Source organism: Macrobrachium rosenbergii, chromosome 25, assembly GCF_040412425.1.
Source record: "Macrobrachium rosenbergii isolate ZJJX-2024 chromosome 25, ASM4041242v1, whole genome shotgun sequence".
Lineage (NCBI taxonomy): Eukaryota > Metazoa > Arthropoda > Malacostraca > Decapoda > Palaemonidae > Macrobrachium > Macrobrachium rosenbergii.
In genome coordinates this window covers 23,857,823-23,885,774 of record NC_089765.1, presented here as the reverse complement: position 1 = coordinate 23,885,774, position 27,952 = coordinate 23,857,823, and the positions used below count along the sequence as shown (strand labels likewise).

General features: G+C 37.5%; 1 protein-coding gene across 3 annotated transcripts in view; it reads right to left on the bottom strand.

The window, feature by feature from the left end:
• The window catches only part of LOC136852457 (uncharacterized), a 101,408-nt gene that overhangs the window by 46,088 nt on the left and 27,368 nt on the right, over positions 1-27,952 (bottom strand). The window lies entirely within an intron of this gene.

Here is a 27,952-nt window from a genome sequence, read left to right as displayed (position 1 = left end):
ACTACTCATTGTTGAACATTACTGACAACTCATTTCTAAACTACATAACCTTCTCATTATTGAGCATTAATGACAACTCACCTCTAAACACATAAACTACTCATTATAGTTAATTAAAGTTAAAGTCCTCCTGGGCCTCTGTATGCTCATAGGGCAGGCGCTGATCCCCTGTTTCTTAGGCCGACAGCCAGGGGAGGACAAGTCCCAATGCCTATGACATGTGGGCAGTTGTCGCTAGGCCCACTGTTTAACTCCCCAGCCCGAGGGCTGGTACCTATTCTCCTACTGAACTTCTCGGGTTTTTCGGACCGTTAGGTTGATGGGCTACCGGATTTGTGCATTGGCTCAATCCGAGCCATCAGTGAGCGGCGGGATTTGAACCCCGGCCCTCTCAACTGGTAGCCGAGAATCGAGAATCATACCACTGCGCCACAACGGCGGCAATTATTGAACAATAATGACAACTCATTTCTAAACCACATAAACTACTCATTATTGACCATGCTACAAAATGATCAGGAGATACAAGGAAGAGAAAACTAGACATTTAAAACAATTTTTTTTTTTAAAGGACGAAGATCCTCCCTAGCAGGACATATCCGAGTAATTAAGAACAGCGAAATAAATAGCAAAGGGCATCGATAAGTGAAAGAAAATGCCCCTTGGAAGTCAAAATGGAATGATATCAAACAATGAAAAACTATGCTGTCAAACTTTCATTCAAACACGAAATACAATATATAGCTTCTAAAAGGAATGAGAACAGAAAGCATAAACTCGAAGGCCTCTATAAATCAACAGATCCAAACATCAGAACCTTGCGAGGAATTACAAGAATAAATACAAATAAGAGAAGAAGCATCATTTCCTCCTAGGCGGAAGGAACAAAATGTATAGATGTTTCTCAGTTCGTGGACACTTCCTTAACTTCCTTCCAGGAGGATGGAACAAACCGGATGTGACTGCTTCATAGTAACAAAGGACGAATCGCTTAAGTCCGGGTAGTAGTATTAGCAGTAGTAGTAGGAAGGAACTGTCTTTGAAACGGCTCCTTCGAAGTTTGTCTTTTTTTAGTAGCCTCTGTAATAATAATGGTAGTAAGGACAAGTTTTTGCAACAGCTCCCCGTCTCTTAAGCTGTGGCGAAGAAGATCGCCTTCAACACGATAATGGGGTGGCTGTAAAAAATGGCTGTCATATTTAATGAGATCTCTATTACACATTGACACATTCAAAACACACACACACACACATTCTTTAAAAATGTTGACTTCGTGTCGTGTGTTCAGTTGATCTGAAGTAAAATCATCATGATTTGTATTGAAAACAATATTGTTTGTTAGGATTATATATATATATATATATATATATATATATATATACATATTATATATATATATATATATATATATATATATATATATATATATATATATATATATATATATATATATATATATATATATATACATTTATAGATATAAATATATATATATATATATACATACATATATATATATATACACATATATATATATATATATATATATATATATATATATATATATATATATATATATATATATATATATATATATATATATATATATGTGTGTGTGTGTGTGTGTGTGTGTGTGTGTTTGTAAGGTTATAATTCTACAATTCCCTGACCAGGTCTCAAGAAGCCAGACAGTGGTAGGCGAAAGCCGATAATTTTGATAAAATTGCACAAGCACATATGTCACTGTGGTTTTTCCCCCCTGGTATTTTTCGTACGACAGTGCATTTTACACACACACACACATATATATATATATATATATATATATATATATATATTATACATATGTATTTGTATACATTTAACTGTCTCCTTTTGAAATTTATCAGTGGTTGGGCTACAATTTTATCAGCCGAAATATATATGGTGTTCGAGTTTTAATTTCATGGGCCATTAAAATTTATGGAAGTAACCTATGTTAGATTATGAAAGGAAGTTATATACATATACATATTTACACACACACATATACATATCCATATTTATAACTTTATCACATACACAATTGTTCTGTGCATTAGTAGAATTACTAAAAGGACCTCATTCCAACTGGATGGTATCTAATGGAGTATCTTTTTCTGAATAAATAATCCATTAGATACCATCCATATTTGAATATAAAATATCCATATATATATATAAATATATATATATATATATATATATATATATATATATATATATATATATATATATATATATATATATATACACACAGATACAAACGACACAAGGCATAATCTCCCAGGTGAAACGAGCGTGCAGTAAAAGGTTGTGGTACAGGTCTCCATAGATTCCATTATTACGTTACATAGGGTTAGTTGCAGCCCCTACCGACGCCATCTGGCTGAAGGAAGGGGAAGGAAGTAACCCATTAACTATTATGACACACGAGCTTCCTTGTACTGTAGCGAGACAGGCTGCTGATGAATTGGTTACCGAAAAAAAGGGGCGGGGGAATCTTACGTAATTTGAACGGTTCAACTTCCGGTACGTCAGGAATTAGGACGGGTCTCTTCTGTCTGTCTGTTTATTGGCGTTTCTTGTGGTGGAAGAAAAGTGAAATATTACGGCATTTCAACTTTCGGCATTTTAGGAACTGGGACAACGGGTCTCTCCCTGTTTGTCTCTCTGTCTGTCTGTCTCTCTGCGTTTCCTGTGGTGGAATTGACCTGCATTGTAGCAGAAGAATCCAGGTAAAAAAGTCACAGAAAAAAGTCATAATTTATGGTGGCCGGTAACAAAGTCACCTAACCTAACCTAACGATTATCCGCCACCATAAATTAATGTGACTTTTTTTTCCTGAATTTTTTTCCTAGCCAAAATTGTGACTTTTTTTTTTTTTTTTGCTGTGACTTTATTACCAGCTACCTTGTAGAATCCGGGACCTATGAGGTCATTCAGCGCTGAAAGGGAAATTGAGAGTAGAAAGGTTTGAAAGGTGTAACAGGAGGAAAACTATGAAACAATTAAGAGAAGGTGGAAAGTAAGCTGGAAGAACGAATATGAAAGGAGGTACAGTAAAGGGAATGAAAGGGGTTGCAGCTAGGGGCCAAAGGGACGCTGCGAAGAACCTGAAGTGATGCCTACAGTGCACCGCACGAGGTGTACTGACGGCACTAACCCCTACGGGACTAAATCATTATATGGCGAGTAGATAACTCTATTCGCAAGTACTTATATTCAGGTTTCCTTTGCTCCAGTCGTACCAAAAATGAGAACAGAAGGTCAGTTTAAGTGAGGAATGCACGTCCCTGAATGTGGATGAGAATAAATAAAGAAAGTTTGATAAGAAAGAAGAGGGTGGGACACATAACGAAATATTGGCAGAAACAAAGGCTAGGCTTCAAAATGTTCAAGCGGAAGAGTTTAGAAGTTGACTAAAAAAAATTCAAGCATGGCGTCACTAAGTCAATATTGGGAATCTAGAAGTGGGAATCAAAATCAATAAAAAATAAGATGAATTAAAATAATCAGGACAGAAAACAAAATGAAGAACATGGGCGAGGAAAAAGTGAAAGAATAAGGCGGGAGGTGGAGATGAAGTAAATACAGATTAGTAAACAGAGGGAAAAACTCCAATAAGCAAAAAAACGATTTTAGAATAAAAGATCCAAATGGAAAAATTCTCTCTGTACAGATTACAATATTGTGTCGATGAAAAGCGCTTTTCGAAGAGTTGGTCAATACTTGAGATGAAGAGGGCATTGATTTGAAGCTTCAAGAGTGGAAGGGGTTGATTTATGATCAAGATTGCTTCTGTTACTAACGACTGAAAATCAAAAGAAGGGTATTTAAAATGTTGCAGAATATGAATATCCCTACCCTTGGTGGAATTACAAGTAATATGCAGTGCTGTGGTGATATTGTGGCTGAGTTGTCGAATAATTTGCGTAAAGAAATACCCCGAAAGTACATGTAACCTGTGAGGGACAGAAAGAGTTTAAGAAATTTGCGAATGCTAACAGTATATGGGGAACTCTAATGAAGGGGAAGAATGAATGAAAATAAAGAATTATACTTGTTCTTTCTTCTTTCGATACAACAAGTCTAACTTTAAAAGCAAAGAACCAGCTTATTCATTCATCGCCATTTAAAGAAGAGCGAAAAAAAAAAAAAAATTGTTCCAACACTTTGTAAGAGGAAACTTGACATACACCTTAGATTATCTTGCCTTTCTTGCTCCAACCGTCCAGGAAAGGAAGAGAAAAATACTTCAAGGACTTTTCATTACTATCAACGTTCCCTAGACCAGACCAGAAGCAAAGGTTGGTTCTGAGTAAGGCGAGGAGAAATTCCTAGGTAGGAAAAGTTAAGTATACCTTAGTTTTACCAGACCGATGAGCTGATTAACAGCTCTCCTAGGGCTGGCCCGAAGGATTGGACTTATTTTATGTGGCTAAGAACCAATTGGTTACCTAGCGACGGGACCTACAGCTTATTGTGGAATCCGAACCACATTATACCGAGAAATGAATTTCTATCACCAGAAATAAATTCCTCTGGTAAAACTAAGGTATACTTAACTTTTCCTCTAATTCTTCATTAGACGTCGAAAAGAAAACAAGATCATACAGTAAAGTGACTGAGAGAGAGAGAGAGAGAGAGAGAGAGAGAAAGAGACTCGTTTGCTTCGTAGAAAGGTAAATGTAAGCAAAAGTGATTTACAGGCGATAATATTATGTTGCGCATGAGCAGAGGAGTCTCTTACAAATCAGACTGCTTCATCTGCCCACATATAAATAACTGAGCAATAACTCATAGAATTAATATTTAGTAGCGCGCGCGCGCACACACACATACATACACGTATATATATTAATATATACATATAAATATATATATATATATATATATATATATATAATATATATATATATATATATATATATATATATATATATATATATATATATATATATATATATATATATATATATATATATATATATATATATATATCTACTGCTTTCAAAATACAAAAAAAGAAAATCATATAATATTACGTAGCTGTAGTAAACCAAAACAATAATTACCATAATTACGTCTAAAATCATAGTATTTTTGCTACTAACCCTTTTAATTGACAAGAATGAATAGAGACTTTTAGGTGACATTGACGGTACGTTTTTGATCGCCACGTCAGCTTTGTCCATTTTCTTGCCGTTACTAAGCATCGCTCTGTGACGAGTTATCCAGCACTTAATAAATGCCAGCAGGAATTCTAGAGAACTCTTGACGAAACCAACGCCCATGAAAAAGAAAATAAAACCAATAAAAACGAAGATGACAAACGCATCAGGAAGCACGCTTCTTAATCATAATAACTCGGCGTCAACCGCAAACTTTCGCCTCGGCGGACCAAGGAATCGGACAGCGCTCAAGTTTTAAATTCGTAGAGAACGATTCCGCATAAACAAAGCCACAACTAACATGGCGGCGGTGGTCCCTTGCGGCCGTGATTGCTTGAGCGGTGGGATTCACGTCAGTCATCTTACGCTTCCTTACCATATTGATGATACCCTTGCTGTTGCTTGAAGCTGTTGCCATAGCTCTGAGCTATTGCTGTTGCTTTACGCTGTTGCTATATGCTGTTGCAATTTCTGGTGTCACTAGTTACGGCGCGCAGTTGTTCTTTTGTTCCTTTGCTTTCGTGGAATGGAATGGAAAATAGAGTTTAGGCCAGAGGCCAAGCACTGGGCCCTATGAGGTCATTCAGCGCTGGAACGGAAATTGAAAGTAGGTAGGTTTGAAATGAGTAACGGGAGGAAAACCTCAAAGCAGTTGCACTATGGCATAATTGTTAGGAGAGGGTGGATAGCAAGATGGAAGAAAGATAATATAAATGGAGGTAAAGTAAAAAGAACGAAAGGGACGCTGCAAAAAAAAAAAACCTTTAGTAATGCTTATACCCCAGCTACATGGAATTCCCTCTTTACTCTTGCTTCGATTTCATACACTATTCTAAGGCTAGGTCATTATATTCTTCATCTATTTTCTAGGCCTACTAATTGTCCAGTTCACATTTGCATCTCCAAGCTTTAATCGATTACTGTAGACGAGTGGAGGCATCTGATTGCTTACAAGTGGCCAAGAAGAAGAAGAAGAAGAAGAAGAAGAAGAAGAAGAAGAAGAAGAAGAAGATATATTCGACTGCGTGTAACCAAGGCTAATGTATTGATCGCAGATCTGGATATCATCTCTGTTAGACCTATCATTAAGCACGTACTCATTGCAATTACAAATGGCCACTACCTCCCGACTAGTTAAGTAATTTATCATCTTTATTATTGCTATTTCGGTCAAGGATCCTTCAGCTCCGAGATTCTTCTTCTTCAGGGAGCGCCCATGAGCGCATGCGCGCATTCCATGGATGTGCGGTCGTCGTTAATAGGCTTTGGAAAGTCGTTTCTGGACCTCCAAGGTGGCATCAAAGATTTTTCCTTCGTGTTTTTTTTTTTTTTTTTTTTTTTGGCGTTTGACCGCAAGGAATGTTCCTTATCTTAGGTATCTGAGAATTCTATTTTAAACAATTTACAAAACTTCTACACATTTCTTTTCCTCTTCCGCACGGATATCAATTCAGTGTCGTCTATATTGTCTGCACTGCGGTGGAGACGTGACGTCTTTTCAACTGTTTGTGAACTGTGCTCTGTTCCTCTAACTCGTAGTTTTATTCTTCTTATTACAAACACGTAAATCTAAGGAATTCTTAATAACCCGCAATCTGTGTGCTTTAAAACACTCTAAATTTGTAGGACGCTACACAATTTTGACAATATTGAATTGGTTGATATCCGTGGGTAGACAATTTGTACAACACTGAATTGATATCCGTGGGTAGACAATTTAGACAATACTGATTTGATATCCGTGGGTAGACAATTTGTACAACACTGAACTGATATCCGTGGGTAGACAATTCAGACAATACTGATTTAATATCCGTGGGTAGACAATTTGTACAACATTGAATTGATATCCGTGGGTAGACAATTCAGACTATACTGATTTGATATCCGTGGGTAGACAATTTGTACAACATTGAATTGATATCCGTGGGTAGACAATTCAGACTATACTGATCTGATATCCGTGGGTCGACAATTTGTACAACATTGAATTGATATCCGTGGGTAGACAATTCAGACTATACTGATCTGATATCCGTGGGTAGACAATTTGTACAACATTGAATTGATATCCGTGGGTAGACAATTCAGACTATACTGATCTGATATCCGTGGGTAGACAATTTGTACAACACCGAATTGATATCCGTGGGTGGACAATTCAGACAATACTGATTTGATATCCGTGGGTAGACAATTTGTACAACACTGAATTGATATCCGTGGGTAGACAATTCAGACAATACTGATTTGATATCCTTGGGTAGAAAATTTGGACAACACTGAACTGATATCCGTGGGTAGACAATTCAGACAATACTGATTTGATATTCGTGGGTAGACAATTTGTACAACACTGAATTGATATCCGTGGGTAGACAATTCAGACAATACTGATTTGATATCCTTGGGTAGAAAATTTGGACAACACTGAATTGATATCCGTGGGTAGGCAATTTGTACGACACTGAATTGATACCCTTGGGTAGACAATTTGGACAATACTGAATTGATATCTGTGGGGAAGAAGAAAAAAAATGTGTAGAAGTTTTGTAAATCGTTTAAAACAGAATTCTAAAATAAGTTACATATGTCACGAAGTATAGGCACAGAAATCAAGACTAATTAAACCTTGAATAATCACTCAGACTACTGTGACACAATAAAATAAACAGTTGATCAGCAGCGCTTGAAAGGCAATCGAGAGAGCCAGCGATTAATGTGCCGTCAATACCCAGGGCATTTATCAAAAGCAGATCAAGACACTAGATTATTTTCATTGTCGGGATAACGACCCAAGTGGTCCTAAAATTGTAACCCCCCCCCCTCTCTCTCTCTCTCTTTGGAGTTTTCCCAGCCTCTTAGACATAGAAGTTCACTACCAAGCAGAGAGAGAGAGAGAGAGAGAGAGAGAGAGAGAGAGAGAGAGAGAGAGAGAGAGAGAATGAAATTTTTTCATTCTTTCTCTAACATTCTCTACGAAAAACATACTCTCAAACTTTGAAGAAGTTCACTAGCCAAGCAGAGAGAGAGAGTGCCAGACGCACGATCATGGCTAGCTTTAACCTTAAATAATATAAAAACTACTGAGGCTATAGGGCTACAATTTGGTGCGTTTGATGACTAGAGGGTGGATGATCAACATGCCAATTTGCAGCCCTCTATCCTCAGTAGTTTTTAAGCCCTGAGGGCGGACGGAAAGTACCATCACACAGCCTGCTTTCTCTACTTTATAATCGTCATGTTTCGTTGTTTTAGGGATTTCTTCGCGTGGAAAGTTAGAACAAACAAGCTCTATGGAGTAGCTTATTCAAGTGGCATTCAGTTCTCCGAGGGAGGTAATATATTTGTTGGGTCCGAAAGCCATATGGCCAACTGCTAGAACCTGTTTCGGTTAACCAGAACGTCAAGAAATCAGGGGATAATGATCTTGATGTCAAAACCAAATCATACTAGACAAGATCGTTCTCGCTGGTGACTGGTGATTGATGTTTGTCTAAATCTTCTTCTTTCTTACTTCGACAGGTAAAATGTCAAGAGGATTCATTTACTTATTCTTCAACAACTTGCAAACTGGACGCAAAATAAACAAGTTACAAATGAGCCGAAGTTTCTTCGGCGTAATCGAGTTTTCTACACAGCGTATAATGCTGTATGAAACTCTCAACCACGGCCCATGTAACTCTTAGCCGCGGCCCAAGAAACTTTCAGTCACAACCCGGTGGTGGCCTGTGTTGTTGGCACCTATTGCGGTGCCAGGAGTACGACTATGGCTAACTTTAACCTCAAGTAAAATAAAAACTACTGAGGCTATAGGGCTGCAATTTGGTACGTTTGATGATTGGAGGGTGGATGATCAACATACCAATTGGCAGCCCTCTAGCTTCAGTACTTTTTAGGTATGAGGGCGGACAGAAAAAGTGCGGACTGACAGACAAGTAGCCATCTCAACTGTTTTCTTCTACAAAAGACTGAAAACGAAGCGAAAACAATTTCTTCTCAAGTGTTTATCAAGAGGCACTCCAAAGGCTTCATCTGCATATGACGCAATTGCAGAATCAATTTTTTAAGCCAAGCACCCAGAATATAGTCTTTAGGCCAAAGTCCAAGCGCTGGGACTTATGAGGTCATTCAGCGTTGGAAGGGAAAATGACAGTAAAAAGGTTTGAGAGGTGTAACAGGAGGAAAACCTCGCAGTTGCACCAAGAAACAATGGTTAGGAGAGGGTGGAGAGCAAGATGGAAGAAAGAGAATATGAACGAAGGTACAGTAAAAAGGAATGAAAGGGGTTGAGCTGGGGGCCGAAGGGACTCTGCAAAGAACCTCAAGCAGTGACGCAGTGGACTGACGGCACTACCTAGAGTCCGATATTTGAGCCCCATGCTTATTATGTGTGAAGTCTATTATTATTATTATTATTATTGTAGTAGTAGTAGTAGTGGTAGTTGCAATAGTATATTAAGACTTCTGACCAGTCATCAAGAGGGCCATGGCCTAATAACATCCCCCCAAAAATCTTACATTACACTTTGCTCTATCTCGTCAAGTGAGTGTTGTAACTTCTTCAGCACCATCATCATCATCATCATCGTCATAACCATAATCATCTTCATCATTATCATCAGCAATTCCTAGCCGAAGGAGATAGAAGAAGGTGGAGAAGTACAACACATTACAGCACTTTATTTGAGAGAGAGAGAGAGAGAGAGAGAGAGAGAGAGAGAGAGAGAGAGAGAGAGAGAGAGCCAAATTCACATGCATTAGTGTACTGCAGTTATTCCTATTAAACTATGGTACTGTACTGTTGTTGACCCTTTTTTTTTATAGTTTTTATCAGTTTAGCGGGTTCAGTTTTTAGCATATATTGTATGTTTGGTACTTACCTATGGTAAAGCATATACGATATAAAGTACATTATTATACGTTTACCAATTTATACTGGGGTTTTAGAACCGATAATCTACATATGTGTATGGTCAATTTTATGAACACATGCACATGCACACACCCACCCACCCATACACACATATATGTAATATATATATATATATATATATATATATATATATATATATATATATATATATATATATATATATATATATATATATATATTAACCTAACAAATCAACCCATGGTCCATTGACTAACAGCAGTGCAATACAGTACATACGTTGCATAAACTACATTTAGTCTTAATGATCGAAAATAGCAGTATATTTCCGGACATAATGACTATGCTAATGATTCATTTAAACGCAATACCTTAATGATTAGCTAATGAACCAATGAGATATCTCATATCCAGTTAAGGTACCACATTTACGACAATTTCCTCTGGACGGATTATATTGTCTCATTCAGCTCTTGCGAGAGAGACCCCGCGGTGCGTTACCGATTACGACATGGTCCTCGTTCTGACCGAGACTTCTTGACCGCGGAAGCGAAGAAGAAGAAGAAGAAGAGTGTAAACAAAGGCGATCCGTAAAGCGGAAACACTGGCGTGGACTCTCATCAAGTGCGTGACGTACACCAAGGACTGTATACCATTACATTTCTTAATTAACTTACGAAAATAATTCACCATCTTCCTTGCCAATCGTACGGTGCGTATTTACGCAGTTACGCATGCGCAGTTTAGTCTCTTTTACACACGATAAGGTGCTATACACTTTTGCTTCCACCTTGATACACACACGCACATCGATTACAAAATCTGCCTACGCCGATCGCCCTCACCTGTTGGGATCTAATGACCCAATCCCGTTTGCAAATAATCCCACATGACTTCAAAAAACATCATGCATCATTATCAGCATCTGATGTGGTTACTTACGACGTCAAGCACATGACAGCCAGAGGCAGAAGCCTCCTCCTTCAGTTTATGACGCCCAGATGGCGCTGAGACTGAGGCAGATTTTTTTTTTTAGCGGAGTGTTAATTTGGCGATCTTGCTAAGCCGTTACTGAGTGTTATTGGTTCATGAGGCTGAGGGAGATTTTTTCTTAGCGGAGTGTTACTTTGGCGAAGTCGTTGCTAGGCCGTTATTGAGTGTTATTGGTTCATGAGGCTGAGTCAGATTTTTTTTTTTAGCGGGGTGTTACTTTGGCGAAGTCGTTGCTAGGGCGTTATTGAGTGTTACTGGTTCATGAGGCTGAGGCAGATATTTTTAGTAGAGTGTTACTTAGGCGAAGTCGTTGCTAGGCCGTTATTGAGTGTTACTGGTTCACGAGGACGAGGCAGATTTTTTTTTAACGGAGTGTTACTTTGGCGATGTCGTTGCTAAGCCGTTACTGAGTGTTATTGGTTCATGAGGCTGAGGCAGATTTTTTTTTTTTTTTTTTTTTTTTTAGCGGAGTGTTACTGTGGCGATGTCGTTGCTAACCCGTTATTGACTGTTGTTGGTTTATAACAACTGTTGATGATGACTTTGGTGATGAGTGTGGGAATACAACGGAATATAGAATGTAAGCCTATGTAGTCATTCAGCGCTGAAAGGGAAATTGACAGTAAAAGGTTCGAAAGATGTAACAGGAGGAAAACCTCGCAGTTGCACTATGAAGATAATCATAGGAATTTTGATGATTATCAGTACTGTCATAACCTTAATAATAATAATTCTGACGATATCTGCAACAATACTGATTACAGTGATATGAATGTCAACTAGAACAACAATGATAATAACAATAAAAGATATCTATCAATAACAGCAATAACACCATCGATAACAATGGCAAACAAGAAGACGCCTAAACTATAAGATGCGAACTCAGAATTGACAATTACGACGTCAACCGATGACACCAATGACACTGATGTTTTTATCATCTGGGTAATTTGAGTCGTAGGCCTCTAATTAATGAGAAGTCGTAATCCGATGTGTGATGGGGCATAACACCTTAATTATTACAATGAGGGTGGGGTCTTTTGAAAGACAGAGACGGAGTGGAAAGCGGTTTTACAAGACAAAGGTGGAGTTTTGCAAGAGAGAGAGAGAGAGAGAGAGAGAGAGAGAGAGAAGTAAACAATATTACAAGATAAGGGGCAACGTGTTGCAGATGAGAGAGAGAGAGAGAGAGAGAGAGAGAGAGAGAGAGAGAGAGAGAGAGAGAAGTAAGCAATATTACAAGATAAGGGCGAAGTGTTGCAGGTGAGAGAGAGAGAGAGAGAGAGAGAGAGAGAGAGAGAGAGAGAGAGAGAGAGAGAGAGAGACAAGTGTTGCAGGTGAGAGAGAGAGAGAGAGAGAGAGAGAGAGAGAGAGAGAGAGAGAGAGAGAGAGAGAGCAAAGTATGACGAAAGGAAAACTAAGCAGAAATAAAGATAAAGAGAGGAAGCGGCCGAAACACATGAAACAAAAGAAAAAAAAATCAGATAAAAAACACCAACTCGAATAATATATAAAAAGAATGAGGAAAGAAAAAGAAAATAAAAGGGAAATAAAAAAATTCATAACAAAATCATTCGGGGAAATGATCAGACAAGCAATCACCACTGCACGCAGGAAGAGAAAGTATCCTGATGTGATAAACGAAGTCTTTAGGGGCAGAAGATGGCCTAGAATTTGATGATGAGTCCTGTAGAAGGAGGTGTGGTCACGCTGGGCCACCACCTGAGGTCATACAGGTCTTCTTTAGCGAGGTCAAAATAAAGAAAGATGGCTAAGCACAAAGGACGGCTCACCTTCCTCCGAGAGAGAGAGAGAGAGAGAGAGAGAGAGAGAGAGAGAGAGAGAGAGAGAGAGAGAGAGAGAGAGAGAGGTAAACAATACTACAAGATAAGGGTGAAGTGTTGCAGAGAGAGAGAGAGAGAAGTAAACAATATTACAAGAAAAGGGTGAAGTGTTGCAGATGAATGAGAGAGAGAGAGAGAGAGAATAATATACTATTTTACAAGATAAGGGTGAAGTCTTGCAGATGAGAGAGAGAGAGAGAGAGAGAGAGAGAGAGAGAGAGAGAGAGAGAAAGGGGTGTTGATCGTTACAGGCATCATTATGAGCAAATGAAAATTCTCTGCGCGGCACAGCACCCATACCAGGGTCAGGCAGCAGCAGGCAAAAGGCATTGTATTTTCGCCCAAGGGCCCCTAGAAAGTATGACGCCCGGTTCCCATTTCATTTATGACAGCTAACTTTTAGCACCCGCCGGCTCATTTCTCCTAAGGACGCCGCTGCTCTGTCGCCCCGGTTTCCGGCCGTGAAACACATGCCCCTTTCCTACTCTACTCTAAATGCGTTCTCCTTCGCACACGAGTCAAGGTTTCATTCTACCTTCTCTGTGCTCGATTGCTTCGTGTCTACGTTAGATAAGGAATCGGAGGTTCGAGACAATGGAACGCTGTTCGTTTTTAGGGTTCGTAATGTTACGTAGCAACTGCACTGAACGTATGAAGGGATGGATTGCATTATTCAGTTGCAGGGCGAGGGAATTCAATGGCCCCGATGCTGAAATACCATCAACAAGCTGCACGAAGTTGATTGTGCTCTATTTAGGATTCGAAACCCAGTGGGTATACAATGTGCATAACAATTAAGAGTTTCATGCGATTTTTTTTCTTTGTACGTAGTGAAGACCAAGCCTTGAATAGACGATTTTTTTGGCTCATCTACATCGGAGCATGAAACCAAGCCTTAAATAGATTTTATTTTTTTATTTTTGGCTCATCTAGATCGAAGCATGACAACTGGAAAAAATGAAATGGTCTTCTTAAATGATGCCAAAACTGTATCTATTACATGAGATGAGCTTCATAAACTTCAAATGCATCTTGAACGAAAGGGACCATGCTTGTTTTCCTATCCTCTCTCTGAAGCCATTCCCCCTCAGAGCAAACATACGTATTTGTAAGCCAACTGCGCATTAAAGCAGATAAAGAGTTCCATGGAATTTTCATGACTATGAAAATTCCTTAGACCCGAAATTCCGGAGAGGGAAATCTCGTTTGCCTTTACAGAGGAATGTTTTGACTTTATTTGTTTTTCAAAGGTTCGTATCCCGTGATGGCAGTCAGGATTTCTTCAATTTTTCTTCATTTGTGCTTTGTTGTGACAACTGCTTCCAAAAGTGTGGTGATATAGGTCTTTGTGCTTACACAAACACACACACACAAACACATTTATATGTGTATATATGCATATATATATATGTATATACATATAATATATATATATATATATATATATATATATATATATACATATATATATATATATATACACACACATATATATATATATATATATATATATATATATATATATATATATATATATATATATATATATATATATATACATATATTACTAACAGGACCTCATTCAAACTGGATGGTATCTAGTGGAGATATTTATTCAGAAAAAGTTACAAGCTTTCTTGGACAAACAGTTTGTCCTAGAAAGCTTGTAACTCTAGATACCAACCAGTTTGAATGAGGTCCTGTTAGTAATTCTCCTGATGCACAGAACAATTGTGCATGTGATAAAGTTTATATATATATATATATATATATATTATATATATATATATATATATATATATATATATATATATATATATATATATATATATACGTATATGTGTGTGTACATGTAACTTTTAATAACCACAATTCCTGATTTCCTCACGCTCTGGAAACGCTTGTCACTACTAAGCCTACTGTAGATGGCCAGCAGAGATTCGACCTCGCGTTCGGGGCATCCGAATGAGGTCATTCTAAGCTTTGATGGCGAGGATGGGTCTATTGTAGCTCTAGCTAAATATACCTGAATTCGACAGACACGCGTGTATATATATGAACTGAAAGAGCTCTTATACTTGGCGACCGAGGTATTTAGCTTAATCTCACCCCAACCAATCGTCTGTGGGTTCAGATCTCATTATGGGAAGTAACATTTCTTCACTCGTTCTTGATCTGGACAGACAATAGAACAGAATACGGAATTTAGGCCTAAGGCCAAGCGCTGGGACCGATGAGGGCATTCATGGCTGAAAGGGGAATTTACAGTAAGAGAGTTCGAAAGGGATAAGAAGAACCAAAGGGGAAGAATAAAAGAGAAAGAGAAGAAAACGAAGAATATTTTCACCTCTATTTGCCGCTCATAGCTGTATGACGAACTGCCGTTCATCGTTGCAACTGCAATGTGGTTGAACGAATGCAATATGGTCGTAATGTCGCTACTCTAGATAAACAACTGTCAGCATGTGGATTTAATGGACGCAGGACTTCTGGCTGAGAAGGGGATTTCATGTATGTCGATTTTAAGGACTTTTGGAGGATGGGACGGAAGGGGGTGGGGGTGGGGATTATGCCAAATCGTTGCATAGGTATCACGACATTCATGGGTGTATATGACTGTGAATGGACGAGCAATTACGTATACAGTGGTGTATATATGAATACACACACATATACACAAAAATATATATATATATATATATATATATATATATATATATATATATATATATATATATATATATATATATATATATGAAATTATCACACCGTGATTTATATACATTCATGAAGTTACAAATGTTGTTTAATATCAAATTCCCGCTACTTCGGAAGTATCCCCGATGGGGAATTATCACCGAAGGGGAATTTATAAGTGATAAATGGATCGGTACTGCCGGGTCTCGATCCCTCGACACAATTACCTTCCAACTCCAGTCGACGGTCTACCCACTGATGGCCCATTTATCACTTATAAATTCCCCTTCAGTGATAATTCCCCATCGGGAATACTACCGAAGTAGCGTGAATTTGATATTAAACAACATTTTTAGCTTCATGAATAATATATATATACTGTATATATACATACATATACTGTATATATATATATATATATATATATATATATATATATATATATACATATATTTAAAATATAAAATATGAAAATGCATGTTTGTGTAATGAAGGATTGTTGCAACCTTAAAATACATGCGCGCAATTTGACAATTTCACCAAGATGGGTATGTGTATACGGATGCATTCAAACATTTTTATACTGTACGTGCATGTATGAACTGGCATTAGCTTACTTAGACCTTCGGAAAATATTTTTCCATCACCCAGGTAAAGAGAGAGAGAGAGAGAGAGAGAGAGAGAGAGAGAGAGAGAGAGAGAGAGAGAGAGAGAGAGAATTCATCTGGAAATGGTAAAGAATGCATGACATTTATGTTAAGGTTACACCAAGATTTCATCATTTAGCATGTGATTATCTCGTAGAGAGAGAGAGAGAGAGAGAGAGAGAGAGAGCATCTCATGAGAGATAAATCTAGACTTTCACTCAGCATTGTGAAGATGCAAATGTGAATGGAAAACGAACTCACACAAGCCACTCAATTATGGCTCCACATTTCGGGCGTGGTTTGAATTGGCGACTGCAGGCAGAGAAATAACTCGACCCTTCATTATTCGCAGCACGAGTTATCTCATGTCGAGCAAAGGCCATCATAGGTCATCATTCAGGTAACGATCCGAATATGAAATAATACGAATTTAAAATGAAAAGAAGAGGAGGGACGTACGAGTTTTTTTTTTTTTGGGGGGTGGGGGGGCCGGGGGGAGCTTTGTGGCATTGCCCAACTGCTTGGCAGGTGAGCTGATAGTCTTTTGTTTTTGTGAAAGCAACATACCAGTAGATAACTTTAAAACGCATTTTTTTGTTTGAAGTAGGAGAATATCTTGACATTTTGAAAGCATTTAACCTAAAGTACGTAACCATATTTATTATATCTCATATGACTGATTATGAATGATAGTTACGTCTTGAAGACCAATTATTCAGCGCAGCAATGAATGATAAATTCATGATGACTGATAATAGAATGATAATATACTGTACTAGTGAAATTCAGTGTTAAAATATTAACGTAAAAAATCGAGAATGATATTAGATAAGACCCATAAAAAATAAATATATATAAAACTTTTATATTTAAAATATATACTTACCGCAGTTGCTTCAGCTGCTCTCGTATGCGCTACGAATTCCAGTTTGTTTTGAATTATGCATCGAGGCCCCGTCGCTGCGACTCATTCCCCCAGCCTTGAACTGCTGTAATGTCTGACTGAACCCCGATGACATCTTTATTGAATAGAGTATAGAATTTAGGCCAAAAGCCTAACCCTGCGACCTATGAGGTCATTCAGCGCTGAAAGAGAAACTGACAGGGTTGAAGGATGTAACTGGAGGAAAACCTCGCAGTTGCACTAGGAAACAATTATTAGGAGAGGGTGGAAAGTAAGATGGAAGAAAGAGAATATAAACGGAGGTACAGTAAAAGGAATGAAAGGGGGATGCAGCTAGGGGCCGAAGGCACGCTGCAGAGAACCTTACGTAACGCCTACAGTGCACCTCATGAGGTGCACTAACGGCACTACCCCCTGCGGGAACATCATTCTTCGCGTAAAGCCTGCGTCTCAATCAAGCTCCCCAGACTCCTGGAAGAAGACACCCCCACCCCACCCCACCCCACCTCCCCTCGGCTGACGAAGGCAACGAAGCAACGCTTCTTTCTATGTCCTCGTCCAGTTCGAGGTCTCGAGAGTTACGGGACCGTAACCGAGTGCACGTCTGACTCCCGGTTAATAAAAAGGGTTTCCTGTCCATTTGGGAGAGGTTGGTGCTTCAGATAATTAATGACCTTCCGGAGGGAAAGAAAGGAGGGGGAGGGGGGGGGAAGGGGGAAGGGGAGGGGAAGGGGTGGGGAGGTCCGAGATCTGATGCTGCTCATTTTCAAGGGGAGTGGTTAGAAGGCTCTGGTCTGGGAGGGTCATCTTTGCATTGGTGTGACCTCGTATGTATATATGTATACATATGTATATATATATATATATATATATATATATATATATATATATATATATATATATATATATATATATATATATATATATATAAATATAAACAAGGACAGGGCGAGTTGACCCGTTCCACATTCCAGTTAACCCCAAAAATACTTCTGTTGACCTAAACAATGGGGTTGAATACGTGGTATTTATTCAACTGTAGAGGGTCGCAGCCTTGCGTGAGCAGGACGTGAGGTCCCCGACCTCATCCCGAACATCACTTGCTAAGTTTCCCTCAAATGAAGCCTTTACGAATAAAAAAATAAAATTTTTTTTAACACGCTTTCATTAAAATACACTACAAAGTAAAGCAATCGTTTTTTGAGGCGCACCAGGATTTTCTTACAATGAATCATGTCCACAAAAATAGAAACGTGGGCGCCAAACTTGGAAGGAAATGCTACAAGAAATAAAAAGATACATTTCTTTTCTCGTAGCATTTCCTTCCATGTTTGGAGCCCACGCTTTTATTTTTGCAGACATGATTCATTGTAAGAAAATCCTGGCGTGTCTCAAAAAAACTATTTCTTTACTTTTTAGTGCTACTGATCATGTAAGGTTGTATTGCCACCAGGTTTGAGTAACCAAGCAGAATTGCAAGTCCATCGGACGAAGGGAACGGTCGGAAATTGAGTTAGAAGATTTGAACCAGACAAAAAAGCAAGCTAAATAAAAGCTTGTAATGAAGAGAATCTACCGTCTTCGACGATCTTGTTGTTATGGATGTATCCGATATCCGTTTTTCTAAAAACTGATCTCGTCTTTCGGTATTTCTCAGTACCTTCTGTTACATGTTTCGAATGAACATCATACTCCTGGGAAGCTTGAATTTCAAGTCAATGGCCCATGTGCAGTGGTGGGCTTGTTTCATATGAATAGCGTTCACCTTATGAATAATAATAATAATAATAATAATAATAATAATAATAATAATAATAATAATAATAATAATAATAACTGACGCTTCATCTTCATGGTAATTACCTGTCGCCATCATAAATATACTAATTCAATCTAGTGATGATTGCCATCGTAACCACGTGACGCTACGCACCATAATTAAGTAATGGTGATGGACGTGTCTCCCATCCCCTACCAACTCAGTAAAAATAAGATAAATAAATAAATAAATATATAAATATATAAATAAGTGATGCTCGGAGGTTCAGTTATAATCAGATACCTAAATCAAGAATCTCGCAAATATTTATCAGTTAACACAGAGTGAAAGTTGGATACTTCCTTCGCCTTGTCAGAATGCAATAAATTTGAATTGTAAGTAAAAGCGCCACTTTATGATATTAAATCTAACTGTCAATAAAATTCTGGTTCTAATATGAATTCATGTTGTAGATTTCTCAGTGAGACAAAGATACTGTCCCAAAAATCCTGGTTCCAATATGAGTTCATGTTGTAGATTTCTCAGTTAGACAAAAATCCTGGTTCCAATATGAGTTCATGTTGTACATTTCTCAGTGAGACAAAGATCCTGTCCCAAAAATCCTGGTTCCAATATGAGTTCATGTTGTAGATTTCTCAGTTAGACAAAAATCCTGGTTCCAATATGAGTTCATGTTGTAGATTTTTCAGTGAGACAAAGATCCTGTCCCAAAATCCTGGTTCCAATATGAGTTCATGTTGTAGATTTCTCAGTGAGACAAAAATCCTGGTTCCAATATGAGTTCATGTTGTACATTTTTCAGTTAGACAAAGATCCTGTCACAAAAATCCTGGTTCCAATATGAGTTCATGTTGTGGATTTCTCAGTTAGACAAAAATCCTGGTTCCAATATGAGTTCATGTTGTAGATTTCTCAGTGAGACAAAGATACTGTCCCAAAAATCCTGGTTCCAATATGAGATCATGTTGTAGATTTCTCAGTGAGACAAAGATCCTGTCCCAAAAATCCTGGTTCCAATATGAGTTCATGTTGTACATTTTTCAGTTAGACAAAGATCCTGTCCCAAAAATCCTGGTTCCAATATGAGTTCATGTTGTGGATTTCTCAGTTAGACAAAAATCCTGGTTCCAATATGAGTTCATGTTGTAGATTTCTCAGTGAGACAAAAAGTCCCAAAAATCCTGGTTCCAATATGAGTTCCTCAGTGAGACAAAAATCCTGTCCCAAAAATCCTGGTTCCAATATGAGTTCATGTTGTACATTTTTCAGTTAGACAAAGATCCTGTCTCAAAAATCCTGGTTCCAATATGAGTTCATGTTGTGGATTTCTCATGTTGTAGACAAAAATCCTGGTTTTTTCAGATTTTAGACAAAGATCCTGTCCCAAAAATCCTGGTTCCAATATGAGTTCATGTTGTAGATTTCTCAGTGAGACAAAATCCTGGTTCCAATATGAGTTCATGTTGTAGATTTCTCAGTGAGACAAAGATCCTGTCCAAATCCTGGTTCCAAAAAAGTTAGACAAAAATCCTGTCACAAAATCCTGGTTCCAATATGAGTTCATGATTTCTCAGTTGTGAGTTCATGTTTAGATTTCTCAGTGAGACAAAGATACTGTCCCAAAAATCCTGGTTCCAATATGAGTTCATGTTGTAGATTTCTCAGTGAGACAAAGATCCTGTCCCAAAAATCCTGGTTCCAATATGAGTTCATGTTGTACATTTTTCAGTTAGACAAAGATACTGTCCCAAAAATCCTGATTCTAATGAGTTCATGTTGTAGATTTCTCAGTTAGACAAAGATCCTGTCCCAAAAATCCTGGTTCCAATATGAGTTTATGTTGTAGATTTTTCAGTGAGACAAAGATCCTGTCCCAAAAATCCTGGTTCCAATATAAGTTCATGTTGTAGATTTCTCAGTGAGACAAATCCTGTCCCAAAAATCCTGGTTCCAATATGAGTTCATGTTGTAGATTTCTCAGTGAGACAAAGATCCTGTTCCAAAAATCCTGGTTCCAATATGAGTTTATGTTGTAGATTTCTCAGTGAGACAAAGATACTGTCCCAAAAATCCTAGTTCCAATATGAGTTCATGTTGTAGATTTCTCAGTGAGACAAAGATCCTGTCCCAAAAATCCTGGTTCCAATATGAGTTCATGTTGTACATTTTTCAGTTAGACAAAGATACTGTCCCAAAAATCCTGATTCTAATGAGTTCATGTTGTAGATTTCTCAGTTAGACAAAGATACTGTCTCAAAAATCCTGGTTCCAATATCAAGCACGCTTTTCTCTGGCATAAACTCGCCATAACATATTAATACGAATATTTCTCCCGGAATAACAGTTATGAATAACGGAGGAACAGAGAAGGGTTGCCATCTTTCTGTTATTTATGAACTGCAAACCGCCGAGTGCTTGCAAATCTCGTTAGAGTGTGAGTGTCGAGATTCGCCGAGATATCGCGATCATTTGCGGTGACTTGTCTAATGAATGAGAGGAGAAGAAGAAAAAGAAGAAGAAGAAAGCCAACTAACAAAAAGAAATAGCAAGAAGGAGAAGAAAGGAAAGTAAGGAGAGGAGAAGAATTATTCTCAATATTGGTAAGAAAAGAAAAATTGCTGCGCATTTAAATGTCACAAATAAGAACTTTGAATTAGCAAGCAAATACAATATTGTAATGATAGAATTACTTTGAAATACTGGAATACATATATAGGTATAAAGATATTATTTCAATTATTGATTTTACTCTTAGAAAAGTGCTAATTGCAGGACTAATTAACAAGCTACTAGAATGACCTACATCCAATATACTGTACATACTGTGTATATACTGTACAGTATGTTTATTTATATATATATATATATATATATATATATATATATATATATATATATATATATATATATATATATATATATATATATATATATAATATATATATATATATATATATATATATATATATATATATATATATATATATATATATATATATATATATATATATATATATGTATACACACATAGACATACATTATATATATATATATATATATATATATATATATATATATATATATATATATATATATATATATATATATATATATATATATGCATCATGTACCTGCAATTCTGGAGTTAATGTCACGAGAATTATTCAAAAGTTTAAAAGAGACAAGGCATCTAGTTTATAATAATTTTTTGGCCACACAGCCGAGTTTTCTTTTAGAGATTCAGAAAATTTTTTATTTTAAAGTAACTGACAATGATTTCTAAACAACATTGTGTAAACGGTTATGAAGCGATGTTTTTGTACAACATACTGAGATCTCAATCTTAGTACTGCTAAGAAAATTTATTATGAATGTCTTTGCATTTCGAATCTACTTGTACTTGAAAATAATAATATTCAGCTGACCTAAAGCTGCCATTGAATTTCACATATTTGGAAGCTTCCTCTTACACAAAAGAAAACTAATGAAGACATTTAGCTCCATTCATGTCGTAGTCATTCATGGAATTTCATCACATTATTAAGAACGGGGCTGTTTGCACGCCATGTGGGAGGTCGTGACGTCACACGGGCCTGCACTAGCGCCATGTGAGTTGTCGCGACGTCACACGGGACTCTACTCACGCCAGGTGAGAGGTCGTGACGTCACCTTGCGTGTGGAGAAACGTCACTTGACGCCTCAAGTCGACCATAACTTTCGAACTAATTGTTCTTGGAAGGAGGGATACTCATTGAGGACCAATAAAAAAAGGTAAAGGAGTCTGTCGTCGGTCGGGAGCAATCTGCTCCTACTCTACAACTGCTCTCCAGTGTCAACAAAAAATTTACCGAAAACTTTATGGTTACCGAGACCAGGAAATCGTTCAGAAATCTTCAGTCTCTTCGTTATACAGCTTCGCAATTGAAATATCTGATTAGATATTCTTCTTCTTATTATTATTATTCAGTAAATGAACCCTATTCTTATGGAACAAGCCCACAGGGGCCATTGGCTTGAAATTCAAGCTTCCAAAGAATATGGTGTTTATTAGGAAGAAGTAAGAGGAAGTAATGGGAAATACAGAGAGAAGAGATCCCACTTATTAAAAAATTGATCCATAAATAGATAAGTAGATAAAAATGTATGACGTTCAACGCAACCACATTCGAATGTCATCGTACATACGCCCACATATAAACATGTATTAATTTGTACTTCTATTCGGAGGTTTTGGAATGGAACCGGAAGATTGAATTTAGGCCAAAGGCCAAGCGCTGTGACCTGTGAGGTCATTCTGCACTGAAACGGAAATTAAGAGTAGAAAGGTTCGAAAGGTGTAACACTAGTAAGAAAGAATATGAATGGAGGTACAGCAAAAGGAATGGAAGGGGTTGCAGCTTGGGGCCGAAGGGGCGCTGCAAAGAACCTTAAGTAATGCCTACAGTGCATCGCATGGGGTGCACTGACGGCACTACCCCCTACGGGATATTCGGAGGTTTTGAGAATCATAAAAAATGATTTCTAACATGTTAAAGGAAGAGTGATTACTGAGCAACGTAGAAATTAAGGGCTGTTGCTAGGATGAAGTTCAGGAGGGAAAACAACATCGTCATCTGCAACAACTATACGGATGTCGTGTATAGACCATAAGGTAACAATAAACACACAGGAAATTGACAGCAAGACGTGAAGTGCAGCAATAAACCTGGCCACGAAGCACGTGCCTCTGAAAAAAAAAGGACGACAGGGAAAGAATGTGTTCGATAAATAAAAAAGGGAAATAACGGATACAAAAATATCCGAATGAAAGATCGATAACGAGAGAGAAAAATCCTCGGAAATTTCACTCATGCGAGAAAACACCAAGAGCGACAACAACAGGAACAAATTCCACTGAAATTCTTTTTTCTTATGGCTTTTTCTGACGGCTTATCTCAATGGTTTTTAACGAGCGAAATCTGCGGTCAACTTTCTCACACTGAAGAAGCATCTCCTCCCAATCGCGGGGCGTCTGGTCAAAGAAGTCTCCTTTACCGTCGATTCATCTAAATTCACAAATAATTATCTCGACTCCCATACACGAATCTGGTTTCTCTCTGAAGCTTTCCAAAGGCTACAAATTCACTCACTCTTTTGGTTCCTTGCGACACACTGTGATCCAATTCTACTCATTCTATCACATTATTAAGAATGGGACAGTTTGCACGCCTTGTGAGAGGTCGTGACGTCACACTGAAATTCTACTCGTTTCAGCGCAAAATTTGAAGCATTCAGTTTTGGAATGAGGTTGCTGGCTCCATGCCCATGTGGATGTCTGCACATACATACACACACAAACACAAAACACACACACATACCTGAAACATACATAAACACACTTTTGCAAATTACAAACTCAAAGCTCAAGATAACGAAGATAGGTTTTAAAAAATCCAAAATGCCACGCATTCTAAAGAAGGAAGAAACAAGAAGAAAAAGGAGTTTGCGGGGAAAGGAAAACTATGGCAGCATCACCGCAGCGAGCATTCCTGGGGCCATACAAAGGCTGTCACTGTCCACCGCACTGGGGAAGAGGTTGGCAACAGCACGGTGTAGCAAACCATACAACTAAAAGGAACGTTTCTTCTTGTTTGGAATTCAGTGCTCGCCGGACGATGCATTCATCGGCTTGTACCCGCTTGCGTTAAAGCTTAGTCGGATGATAATGAAGCAACCCAACAAGAGAAAACAAAGGAAAGACCAGAAAATGATGAAATAAGAAAGAAATGAAAGAAATGGTCATATTCTTTTTCAAGATACTGTACTGACTTCGTGCTTATGTTGACACACTTGTACAGTTTTATACGCTGAAACGTAAAAGTGAGTAAGGAAGTATATACACGACATTCTATATATATATATATATATATATATATATATATATATATATATATATATATATATATATATATAATATATATATAATATATATATATAATATATATATATATATATAATATATATAATATATATATAATATATATATATAATATATATATATATATATATATATATATATATATATATATATATATATATATATATATATATATATATATATATATATATATATAGGGTGTGTGTATACAGTAAGGATCCCAAGGGACCTGATGTCAGGTCATCTCTTTAAGAACTTGGATGAGCTACTGACACCTAAGACACAAAATGTGCCTGTCAGATAGCTCCTCTTCCTCAGGCCCCCCCCCCACCTCCCCATTCCCCTAAACTTCAGTCCTTCCTTCAGTAAACTATTCTGTAACTGTGTATTTCACTGCTGTATTGTATAAGTGTTGTGGTTTTGAGTCTCACGTCTATTCGTTTCCTCCCATTTGTAGTGGTGTTCCCTAGGGCCTTGTTCTCCCTCCTTAATGTTTTCGTTTACTTTGTTTAAGGAAAATTCCATCTAACAATTCGTATTAATAATATGGTTCTTTGAAATATGTATTTAATTTCTGACTGTGCTAAATATCCCGATCCTGAAGATCTAGGTGGATTCTTGTAAGAGCCAGGATGAAGGTGGTAGTTTCACTTTTTCCATTGCTCTTCGATGTTATGTTTCGAGAGGAGTGACAAATTTCAGTTTGTTGGGGAAGCATTCGTTTGCTGTAGATACAGCCTTGGGGAAGCATTCGTTTGCTGTAAACTACAGCCTCAACTTAATATCTTTTAACCTTCTGACTATCTCAAGCTATTTCATAATGTGATTATTATTTATTTTTCATTTTTTTCTTGTGAGAAGTTTCAAGTGGCTATAGTACGATTCATTTTTTTGTCAAGTGTCATTCTCTTACATTTTGTCATCAATGGCACCAACGGTGTTTATATCAGCTTATCAATTACAGTTCTAAACAAAACTTTTCCTTTTTCTCGAGTCTCTGTGTGCATTAAATAAAAAGAAAAGGACTCTGTGCTTACAAGAATATAGGAAACACATTTACAATGACTGAGAGCTACTGCTTAAGACTTGAACTTGAAAATGGAAGTGACAGAAATATTAACAAGTAAAAAATGCGCCGAAGTTTCTTCAGAGCAATCGAGTTTTCTGTACAGTTTATAATGCTTTATGAAACTCTCTGCCACGGCCCATGAAACTCTCAGTCACGGCCCATGAAACTTTCAGCCACGGTCCGGTGGTGGCATGTGTTGGCACCTATGGCGGTGCCAGACGCACGATCATGGCTAACTGTAACCTTAAATAAAATAAAAACTACTGAGGTTAGAGGGCTGCAATTTGGTACATTTGATGATTGGAGGGTGGATGATCAATATAGGAATTTGCAGCCCTCTGGCCTCAATAGTTTTCACGATCTGAGGGCGGACGGACAGACAAAGCCATCTCAATTTTTTTTTTTTTACAGAAAACTAAAAGGAATTTCACTTAATTCTTGATGAATGAGAACTTATGAAATGCTGCATTTGCAGTTAATCACAGGCTACAGCTGTATTTCTACAGGGAGCCCTTTCTCTCCAAGTCTGTACCTCATTTTGTGTTCCAACAATTCGTGCCCTATTTAGCGTTCCCATAGTATGTACACTACTGTGTGTTCCCATAGCCTTTATCCTATTTTGTGTTCCTATAGGCAATGCCCTATTTCGAGTTCCTATGGTCAATACCTTATTTTGTGTTCCCATAGTATGTGCACTACTGTGCGTTCCCACAGTCTTTATCCTATTTTGTGTCCCCATAGTCAGTACTCTATTTTGTGTTCCTTTAGTCTGTACCCTATTTTATGTTCCCATTGACTAGCCTATTTCGAGTTCCCGCAGACGTTACCTTACTTTGCATTCCCAGAGTATATACACAATTGTGCGTTCCTAAGTCTGTAACCCATTTTGTGTTCCCACAGGCAGTATCCTATTTTGTGTTCCCATGGGCAGTATCCTATTTTGTGTTCCCATGGGCAGTATCCTATTTTGTGTTCCCATAGTCTGTAACCCATTTTGTTCCCAAAGTCAATACTATATTTTGTGTTCCCATAGTCTGTAACCCATTTTGTGTTCCCATAGTCTAACCCATTTTGTGTTCCCACAGACAGTATCCTATTTTGTGTTCCCATGGGCAGTATCCTATTTTGTGTTCCCATAGTCTGTAACCCATTTTGTTCCCAAAGTCAATACTATATTTTGTGTTCCCATAGTCTGTAACCCATTTTGTGTTCCCATAGTCAGTGCCATATTTTGTGTTCCCATAGCCTGTAACCCATTTTGTGTCCCACAGTCTGCAACCCATTGTGTTCCCATAGTCTGTAACCCATTTTGTGTTCCCATAGTCTAACCCATTTTGTGTTCCCACAGGCAGTATCCTATTTTGTGCTCCCCATAGTCTGAAAACTTCTTAATTTCATTGGTGTTTAATAAACTAATATGATTTTAAGCGGTAACACAAATTTGTGTTTCCCTTCAGAAAAAATAACTTTCTTTTTGAGGTGTATGCAATAACCTTCTTTTTTGAGGTATATGAAATAACTTTCTTTTTGAGGTATATGCAATAACTTTCTTTTTGAGGTATATGCAATAACTTTCTTTTTGAGGTATATGCAATAACTTTCTTTTTGAGGTGTATGCAATAACTTTCTTTTTGAGGTATATGCAATAACTTTCTTTTTGAGGTATATGCAATAACTTTCTTTCTGAGGTATATGCAATGTACTCATCTCTCCTACCCAAAAGATATAAAGAAAAAGGCGATTGTACTCATGAAAGGAAACCTGATGGTTTGGAATCATAACATTCTACCATTCCTGTTAATGGAATAAAAAATTAAAAGTATTTCCTCAGTTCGAAGAAATGCCATTAATAAAATAATTTCAGCCTTTCATTCGGTTTCTTCTAAAATTCAAAAAGTACCACTACTACCAGTTATTGTAGTTCATATATGATTTTAACATAGGTAGGCCTGCTGATATAATGAAAGAAATATTATTTCTTATTGCTAATCACTCTAGCAAAAGGCAAACA